Raw genomic sequence first — 9790 nt, 5'->3', positions numbered from 1 at the left:
TTCTATCTCCATGGATTTTCCTGTGCTGGCAATTTCATGTAAGCTGAATCATGCATGACCTCTTTTGTGTCTGGCCTCTTTCATCTCACATAATGCGTATTAAAAAGCAGGGGCATCACTTTGCCAACAAAGGTCCATATAGTCAAGTAGTCATGTACAGATGTGAGAGTTTGGACCATAAAGATGGTGCCCAAGAATTGATGCTTTTAAACTACGATGTTGGAGAAGACTCTTGAGAGTCCCTTGGACTGCAAGGAGATCAAAACAGTCCATCCTAAAGAAAATCAATCCTGAATATTCATTGGAAGGACTGAGGTTGAAGCTGAAGCTCCAATACTTTGGTCACCTGATGTAAAGAGCTGACTCATTGGTAAAGACCCTGATGCTGGGAAAGATTGAGGGCAGGAGGAGAAGGGGACGACAGAAGATGAGGTGGCTGGATGGCATCACTGACTTGATGGACATGAGTTTGAACAAGCTCCAGGAGATGGTGAAGGACAGGGAATCCTGGCATGCTGCAGTCCATGGGGTCGCAGAGTCAGACATGACTGAGCGACTGAACAGCAACAAAATGTGTTCAAGATTCATCCATGTTATAGCAGATGTCAGCAGTTCACCCTTTTTTGTGATTGAGTAATATTCCATTGTATGCAAAGAGCACATACTGTTTGTCCAACCATCCACTGATGGACACTTGGTAAGTTTCCACTCTTGGTTCATTGTGAGCAATCCTGCTATGAACATGCATATACATGTATTTATTTGAGTATTTGCTTTTCATTCTTTTGGGTACATTACTAGGGGAAGTTGCTGGGTCAAATGGTGATTTCATGTTTAACCCTTTGTGGAAATACCAACGTGCGTTCCACTGTGGCTACTCTCCACTCTTGTATGAGGGTTCCAGGTTCTTCACAGTCTTACCAATGTCTGTTATCTCCTTTCTTTTAAAAGTATTAAAAGAAAGTGGGTAAGAAGTGATACCTCACTGTGGTTTTCATTTGCATTTCCCTAACGTCTAATACAGAGAACGCAATGGCACCCTGCCGGGGTCCAGCCCCAGCTGATCCAGGGTATTCGAAGGAGAGACGGCGTAGGCGAGGGTCAGGGAACAACTGCTTAATTAAACGTTAATTAAGGATATAAAGAGTAATAGAATGAGGATAGCTCAGTAGGAAAATTCAGTGGAGAAAAGAGGCTGAGTAGCTTGGTTTACGTGGGGGACCAATAAAACTTCAAGACAAGAAGTTTGCACCACTTACGTAGGCCGCAGGCATCCTTCCGTTCTCCCAAAGGAGAGGAGACACTGAGGCCTCCCCGGTCGGATCTTAGAAGCCCAGGCATAATTAGTAAGCTTGGTGGGTTCCGTGCTCCAGATGGAGACTCAACCAGAGTGAGAGAGAGAGAGACATGGGGAGACCAGTATTTCGAGAAACTGATCCCCATTCTTTATTTTCCATGGTCTACTTTTATACACTGAGATGTTATGCAAAAGTCACGCGGGTCAGCAGTCCTGACTTTTATCAAAGTCAGGTGCTTCATACAAATGTATACAGAGGTCTTAGGGATGTTACATCATCTTCTGGCCAGGGGGCCTGCTGACAATTTATGACCCTCTCCTTGTGACAGCAGTCAGTCAACCAGGACACTTATTTCTCCAGGGGTGATTATTCTTAAAACAGACGCCACCCAAATAAAGTTACATTCCTATAGGGTGAGGGTATAGTGGGTTTTAGTTAAGGAAAGAATTTACTTAGCCTAAGGTCTAACGTGATTAATATCAAAGGTTAATACTTATTTTTTCTATATATTCATTAATGTGTATAAGGGCAGGGGATGTGGAGACTTAGCAGCAAACATTGGCTCAACAAATGAAAAACCCTTCACCAATACGATTTCTAATCAGCCCATTATACTTATACTAATAATTTTCTAACTTTTCTAAAGAACCTGTTTTTAGAAGGTTTAAAGCATCTCGTGCCTCTCACGGTTGGGAGGCTGTGAGCAATCACATGTGGCCGGACAAGCCTGTCAGGCAGGCTAGAGAACCTTCAGAGGAGTTTGTAGGTTGAAACATTCCTATCACACCTAGGAATTATTATTAACTGGAGTTCTAAGTTAACTCCTTCTCCGAAAGAGGTGGTGGGGGACAGCCCCCCGTAAAGTCAGAGGTGTAGGTGAGAGCACAAAGTAGTAAAGTAGGCAGGCTCTGGTTATGGGGGTAGATGCTCGAGGATTTCCAGGGGGACTCCTGAGGCTCGATCCCGCCTTTGCGTATGTCGAGCCTCCTTCCTCATGACCTTTGCCATGGGCGGAGTGCCTCACGCCGGCCCCCAACAGCACCCCACTCCAGTACTCTTGCCTGGAAAATCCCATGGGCGGAGGAGCCTGGTAGGCTGTAGGCCATGGGGTCGCGAAGAACCGGACACAACTGAGTGACTTCCCTTTCACTTTTCACTTTCATGCATTGGAGAAGGCAATGGCAACCCACTCCAGTGTTCTTGCCTGGAGAATCCCAGGGACAGGGGAGCCTGGTGGGCTGCCGTCTATGGGGTTGCACAGAGTTGGACATGACTGAAGCGACTTAGCAGCAGCAGCAGCAGCAGCAGCAACATCTAATGATGTTGTGCGTTTTTTCACGTGCTTACTGACCATTTGTATATGTCTTCTTTGGAGAAAAGTGTGTTCAAGTCCTTTGTTCGTTTTTTCAATGGGCTGTTGGTCTTTTTGCTGTCAAGTTGTAAGGGTTCTTTATATATTCTGGATGTTAGGCCTTTATCAGATTTGTGATTTGCAAGTAATCTCTCCCATTCTGTAGGTTATATTTTCCCTTTCTTGATAATGTCCCTCGATCCACAGAAGTTTTAATTCAATGAGGTTGAGTTTATCTATTTTTTCCCTTTTGTTGCTTATATTTTTGGTGTCACAGCTAAGAATCTATTGCCCTATCCAAAGTCATGAAGATTTACAGCTGTTTTTTTTTTTCCCTAAGACTTTTATGGTTTTAAGTTTTATATTTAGATTGTTAATCTATTTGATATCTGTGATATGAGGTAGGTGTCCAACTTAATATTTTTGCATATTTCTTTGTGGTGTTTTATTGATGAATAATATTTTCCCTGTAATAAAATTCAGGCTTTCCCTTAGTGATTTCTACCCTGCTTTCTGCTCTCAGTATTGGAATTAGCTTCCCACTGAGAAACCAATTAGTCACCTATTTTTTCTTCTGTATTTTTCTACTTTTTAAACCAATTAACTGTTTAATCTGTCACTATTTTTTTGTGTTGTTGACATTCAGGAGAAAATATGACTTGGTTTATTTATAAATAGCCAAGTTCTCAACATTATTTGTGAAACAATCTGCTTTCCTCCAGCCATCTATTGTTTTCATCTTTTTTCTTCCGTGTTGTTGCCTGAAAAAACAGCAACCTAAAAAACTGAGTTATGTTTTATTTGGTGAAAATTTTTAGGACTTGGGCCCTGGAGGCAGCATCTCAAGTGACCCTGAGAGCACCGCTCTGAGGAGGTGGAGGTTGGAGCCAGGCTATATAGAAGGTTTGCAACAAAGGGCCGGTGGTCTTCAATGTCAAAAGTTTTTTTGTAAATTAAAGCAAACCAGATAATCCAAGTTAAGGGATTTGAATTTAGTGCTTTTCCATGTATAGGGAGGTTCAAGAGTCTGGCTGGCTGACATCGCTCCTGTGCCGTGTGCCTCAGCTCTCTGGGATCAGGATCCTGTGTTTCCACATCCTGAGTCACTCAGGGCTCACCGTAGGCAGTGGCTATGGTCTGCTGGCTGCTAACTGGCAGGTATTCTTCCTTCCCGAGCGCCCGTGGGGCTCACCAGGCGACGCTGGAGGCCTGCAGTCACTGACGGCTGACATCCTTGTTTACTGATATGGCAGCAAACGTTCTGTTTCTTGGTTGAAACACCAATATAACAGTCATTGAAGACTCAAATCATATAAATATTCACCTATATTTTTCTTTAGCGTTTTTGTCATTTTATTCCTCGTTATTAATTCGCTTTGGAATTTATTTCAAAGTAACGTGAGAAACCAATTTTTAAAAACCTTTATTTATTCTTGATTGAAGGATAATTGCTTTACAAAATTGTTTATGAAGAAACCAAATTTTTAAGGTAATAAATTTTTTGTGTTTATTAAAAATAGTGAAGATATTAGTTAATTCAGTTTTCTTGAATAAAGACATGATAAAGTGAAAGTGAAAGTCATTCAGTCATGTCTGACTCTTTGCGACCCCATGGACTATCCAGTCCATGGGATTCTCCAGGCCAGAATACTGGAGTGGGTGGCTTTTCCCTTCTCCAGGGGATCTTCCCAACCTGGGGATGGAACCCAGGTCTCCCGAATTGCAGGCAGATTCTTTACCAGCTGAGCCACCAGGGAAGCCCAGGACATGATGGGATTTACCCCAAATGCCCTGCGTGACCAGCAGGGAGTCCAGGAAGCTCTTAAATTGTCCTTTTACTAATTCACCCCTGATGAGTCATACAAGCATGTGAACATGACATTTTTCTGACAGCTTGTCTTCACGGCACTTCTGTGGGCTTGAGGTCAGGAGTTGGTGATGAGGAATAAAGGTATTAGGTTCTTGTCAAAACCAGTCACAGGCTGTTGTCGGTAACTCAGCAACTGAGTCTGGCAGATTGGTGGCTCTGTGGCCTTCTTTCTGATATGTAACTACAAGGGGAAGGGAGTGTTACAAGCGCAAGCAAAGGATCAGTTCAGTTCAGCCACTCAGTAATGTCTGACTCTTTGCGATCCATGAACCGCAGCACGCCAGGCCTCCCTGTCCATCACCAACTCCCGGAGTCCACCCAGACTCACGTCCATCGAGTCAGTGATGCCATCCAGCCATCTCATCCTCTGTCGTCCCCTTCTCCTCCTGCCCCCAATCCCTCCCAGCATCAGAGTCTTTTCCAATGAGTCAACTCTTCGCATGAGGTGGCCAAAGTACTGGAGTTTCAGCTTTAGCATCATTCCTTCCAAAGAACACCCAGGGCTGATGTCCTTCAGAATGGACGGGTTGGATCTCCTTGCAGTCCAAGGGATTCTCAAGAGTCTTCTCCAACACCACAGTTCAAAAGCGTCAATTCTTCCACGCTCAGTTTTCTTTTTAGTCCAGCTCTCGCATCCATACACGACCCCTGGGAAAGCAGAGGACGGTAGGTGCTAAAAGCAGCGCTCGCAGGCTTGGGGCGGGGAGTGCAGAGAAGCGAGCGTAGTCACAGATGCGCACTTAGGAGCAGTTAAAGCAAAAATACCCCAAACCTAGGAACGTTCAGGCCTGCTCATTCTTCTCTTTATCTTTCCTCTTCTTCCTTTTCTCTGAGACAGTAGGCAGGTGTACAGACACGTGAGAGATTCTTTCCCATGCCAACCATTACCAACGGGGTGTCCAGAACTCCACTCAACATGTACTTTCTGCCTGCAGCTAGTGTGTTCTTACAGGTTAAGAGCTCAGGAGGGAGACTCCAGTGCCAATTTGAAGGCCAGGATACTGCATTCTTACCAGCTTACTGCCCCACAGCCCACCCCTTCCTGCTTCGATAACTGGCAAGAATGACTCACAGAACTCAGGAAGGCGCTTTCCATACCATCATGCTTTGCCCTGAGGAATAGAGCCGCCGAGGCTGGGTGTAGGGAGGGCCGCACGGTTTCCAGGCCGTCCCTGGGCACCACCCTCCATGCATTCACCCACCTGGGAGTTCCCCGAGGTCCCTCATTTAGGGGTTTCCTGTGAGCATGATGGCTTCATCATCAGCCACGTGTTTGTCTCAGTCTCCAGCCCCTCTCCCTTCCAAGGAGGTCGGGGTGGAGCTGAAGATTCCAACTCTCGGATCACCTGGGTTTTAGGAGCTCCGTGCCAGGAACTGGGGACAAGGACCAAGTGTGTGCTTTATTATATCCCAACCTCAGTGAAAAACCACCTCTTCAGGAGCCTGGAAAAGGACAGGGTGACTAGTGACGGGCCAGGTGCTAAGTGAGCACCATGCAGGATGTCCCACTTTGAAGGACCCTGAGTCCCGCCTCCCAGCAGAAGGGACTGAAGGGCCCGAGCGGCTGCCCTGGGCACACGGCAGCCTCCATCCTCTTCACAGCGTGGTCCTGCATGTACGACAGTCTGGGATGCTTAGAGACTGACTGGCTCACCAGCGTGATTTTTAGGTTTTTCACGTCTCAGAAAAAGTTATCAACTCTCTAGGGATTGAAAGTGAAAGTGGCTCAGTCCTGTCCAACTCTTTGTGACCCCATGGACTATACAGTCCATGGAATTCTCCAGGCCAGAATACTGGAGTGGGTAGCCTTTCCCTTCTCCAGGGGATCTTCCCAACCTTGAGATCGAACCAGGTCTCCTGCATTGCAGGCAGATTCTTTACCAGCTGAGCCACCAGGGAAGCGCATCCTCTAAGGATTAGAAGGATTGTTTTATTACTGCTCTTTCCCCTAGGCCTTTAGAGTCTTGCCTTTAGCTGTTTTATCCGAACAAGCCAGAGGCATCCAAGCAACACATACATGCCTGGGAGGCAGAAAGGGCTGAGGGGAGAGATTTAATTTTTCTGTTGTTATTAGGAGTTCTATGGATATTTCTGCCACACATAAAATGGTGAGATTACTACATAAGGGAAAGTTTTGTTTTTAATTATTCCTGAAGACATAAACAAAAATTTTACAGCAATAACTCAGCAAATGAGTTTCTGTTCGGTAATTAGCAAAGCATTGACATGCCTCATTGTTCAGTGATGTGCTCACAAGAGCCAAAATCTGCCTAGTATTTGAAGCTGTTTCCTCCTTTTTTTTATTAAAGTGTAGTTGATTTACAATATTGTGTTAGTTTCTTGTGTGTAGCAAAGCAATTCACTTACACATACATATATTCTTTTTCATGATGGGTTATGAAAAGATACTGAATATGGTTCCTTGTGCTACACAGCAGCACACTGCTATTTATTTAGTTGTGTTAGGGAGGTAGAATAGGGAAAAGGAGTCCAAAATGGCGGTGGCTAAAAGACAAGGAAGGTCAAAGGAAGGTCTGAGGACCAGAGTGAAAACTTCAGGCAGAACGAACAGCACTCCTGGCTAAGCCCAATTTGCATAGGGCAGGCCCAGGTGGAAGAAAAAACATATAAAAGGAGGAGCCAAAGCGCTTTCTCTCGGACTCTCTCTCCCGCGTGCATGCGCGCGCTCTCTCTCTTTCTCTCTCTCCTTCTCCCTCCCCACGCACTCCTCCACTCTCTTCTGTTCAAGTCTTGGATTCTCCTGCTATCTTCTAAATAAAATGGAGCTGTAACACTGATTTGCCTAAGAGCTGTAACACGGTTTGTCCAAGACCCGAGAGCTGTGATGCGCAGAAGGCTTTAATGTCCGTCGCTCCAAATCTTTGTTGTGACGAGACAAAGAACCGAGGAACATACACTCGGCGTGACATCTATGGTGCTGTGACTCGGATTTAACCTGGCTGAAACAACCTCCGCGCGGAAGAGGCCAAGCACAGCAGGAGCCCAATTCAGCGAAGCTCCCGCGCTAGAAGCAGAAGGCGAAGAAACCCAGCGCAGGGGAAGGCCCATCGTGCTGGAAACCGGGACAGTGAAAAACGAACTCAGCAGAAAGCTCACGCAGCCCAGTCTCAGATTCCAGAAGACCTCCAGTTAAGGTAAGAGGTCCTCGCTCCTATGGCTGGAGGGACCTTAACAATCTCTCGTTTCTTGTTTCCTCGAGCCTCCCTACAGGAGGGCGGCAGAGGCACAACTGAGGACTCTGGAGAGGCTGCTCCTCAGCAAGTCCCGAAGGCACTCTCTGCTGAGCCCCAGTATCTGTTACACCAGCCGGTGGGACAGATGTCACGCGAGTGTATGTTCCTCGGTTCTTTGTCTCGTCACAACAAAGATTTGGAGCGACGGACATTAAAGCCTTCTGCGCATCACAGCTCTCGGGTCTTGGACAAACCGTGTTACAACTCTTAGGCAAATCAGTGTTACAGCTCCATTTTATTTAGAAGATAGCAGGAGAATCCAAGACTTGAACAGAAGAGAGTGGAGGAGTGCGTGGGGAGGGAGAAAGAGAGAGAGAGAGAGTCCGAGAGAAAGCACTTTGGCTCCTCCTTTTATATGTTTTTTCTTCCACCTGGGCCTGCCCTATGCAAATTGGGCTTAGCCAGGAGTGCTGTTTGTTCTGCCTGAAGTCTTCACTCTGGTCCTCGGACCTTCCTTGTCTTTTAGCCACCGCCATTTTGGACTCCTTTTCCCTATTCTACCTACCTAACAGTTGATACATAGTAGTATGTGTGTATATATATATATATATATATATATATAGTGTATTTATTAGGACTTCCCTGGTGGCTCAGGCGGTAAAGCGTCTGCCTACAGTGCGGGACACCCGTGTTCAACCCCTGGGTCGGGAAGATCCACTGGAGAAGGAAATGGAAACCCACTCCAGTACTCTTGCCTGGAAAATTCTAAGGACAGAGGAGCCTGTGGGGCTACAGTCCATGGGGTCGCAAAGAGTCGGACGCGACTGAGCCACTTCACTCAGTGTATTTATTATCCCTTTTTTAAAAGCTTAGTTTAACAAATACACTGAATGTTGACTTCTGACCCAGATGCTGAAATATAAAAATGAGAAGAAAAAAAAAAAGAGAACTGGTTTGATCCTTGGGTCAGGAAGATCCCCTGGAAAAGGAAATGGTGACCCACTCCATTACTCTTACCTGGAAAATCCCCATGGACAGAGGAGCCTGGTGGGTAGTCCATGGGGTTGCAAAGAGTCAGACATGACTGAAGCAGCTGAGGGCACGCACATGTGCACACACACACACACACAAACACACACACACGATTGTTGACTGACATTACAGGTGGGAGGGACTCCTGCATCCGGTACTCGACCCTGCCTTCCACTGGGAACTGCCTCCTCACTGGGCATCCTCAGGGGTCCAGTAGGACCCTCCTCCCAGGGGTTGTGCAGGGAGGACTGACTATTTCAGTGTCTCCCCAGCCCTGGGGGCCGTACCTGGGACAGAGCAGGTCCTGGGGAGTCACGGGTCCAAGCGCAGACACCCGCCTTCCGTGGGATTCTCGCTGCCACTCCTGTACCTTGCGGCGCCTTCTCCCCACACACTGGATCCCGCCACACCTGGGGAGGCAGGGTTCTCTCATCCTGCTGGCCCCTCGGTCTCCAAAAGCTCTGCCTGTGAAGCCAGAGACAGCTACAGCCTCACCACTCCCAATCTGCCCATTTCTTGGACAGATATTTCTCAGTTTTATGAACTACTTAATATTGTTCTTCTATTCATTCCCAACTTTTTTTTGAAAAGATTGCAGTTTGCATTCTTGCAGAGACAACAGCTGGAACTCTCCAAACTCCTACTCGTTAATACTTTCAAACACTCTGTGAAAACGCAGGGATCGCGTGCCGGATTCCAGCTCCAGCAGCCAGGGATTCAACCTGAAGAGATGGATGGTGTTGGCGATGATGATGTAGCCTCTGACTCTTACTACGGAACTACATGTTTATTTCAAGCTTCAGGTTCTCTTTTATACTTTGACAAAAGCATTAGGTCAGAGGTTTGACATTTTTAGTTTCCCCCACCCACATTTACTGTACTTAACTTGTGATTACATTGTAACTCATGCTACATTCCTCAGTTTATTTCTTATCTTTCTAAATCTTGTTCACCCCTAGCATCAGTGGGAGATCATTATTAAGCTTATTATCTCCTAAAAAGGCTTCTAGCTATTCTTAATTAATCCTAAACTCTAAACTCAGCA

The 9790-nt window shown here is 46.2% G+C and overlaps 1 long non-coding RNA gene across 1 annotated transcript; it reads left to right on the top strand.

The window, feature by feature from the left end:
* Positions 1-7401: 7401 nt before the first annotated feature.
* Positions 7402-9659, top strand: LOC123328665. Its single transcript, XR_006543659.2, has 2 exons — positions 7402-7674; positions 9425-9659. It is a non-coding gene; the product is annotated as an uncharacterized LOC123328665 (long non-coding RNA).
* The last annotated feature ends 131 nt before the right edge of the window (positions 9660-9790 follow it).

This window comes from Bubalus bubalis, chromosome 2 (genome assembly GCF_019923935.1).
Source record: "Bubalus bubalis isolate 160015118507 breed Murrah chromosome 2, NDDB_SH_1, whole genome shotgun sequence".
NCBI classification, from domain to species: Eukaryota; Metazoa; Chordata; class Mammalia; order Artiodactyla; family Bovidae; genus Bubalus; species Bubalus bubalis.
Note: the sequence above shows the minus strand (reverse complement) of the source record. Positions and strands in the feature narration are given on the sequence as shown.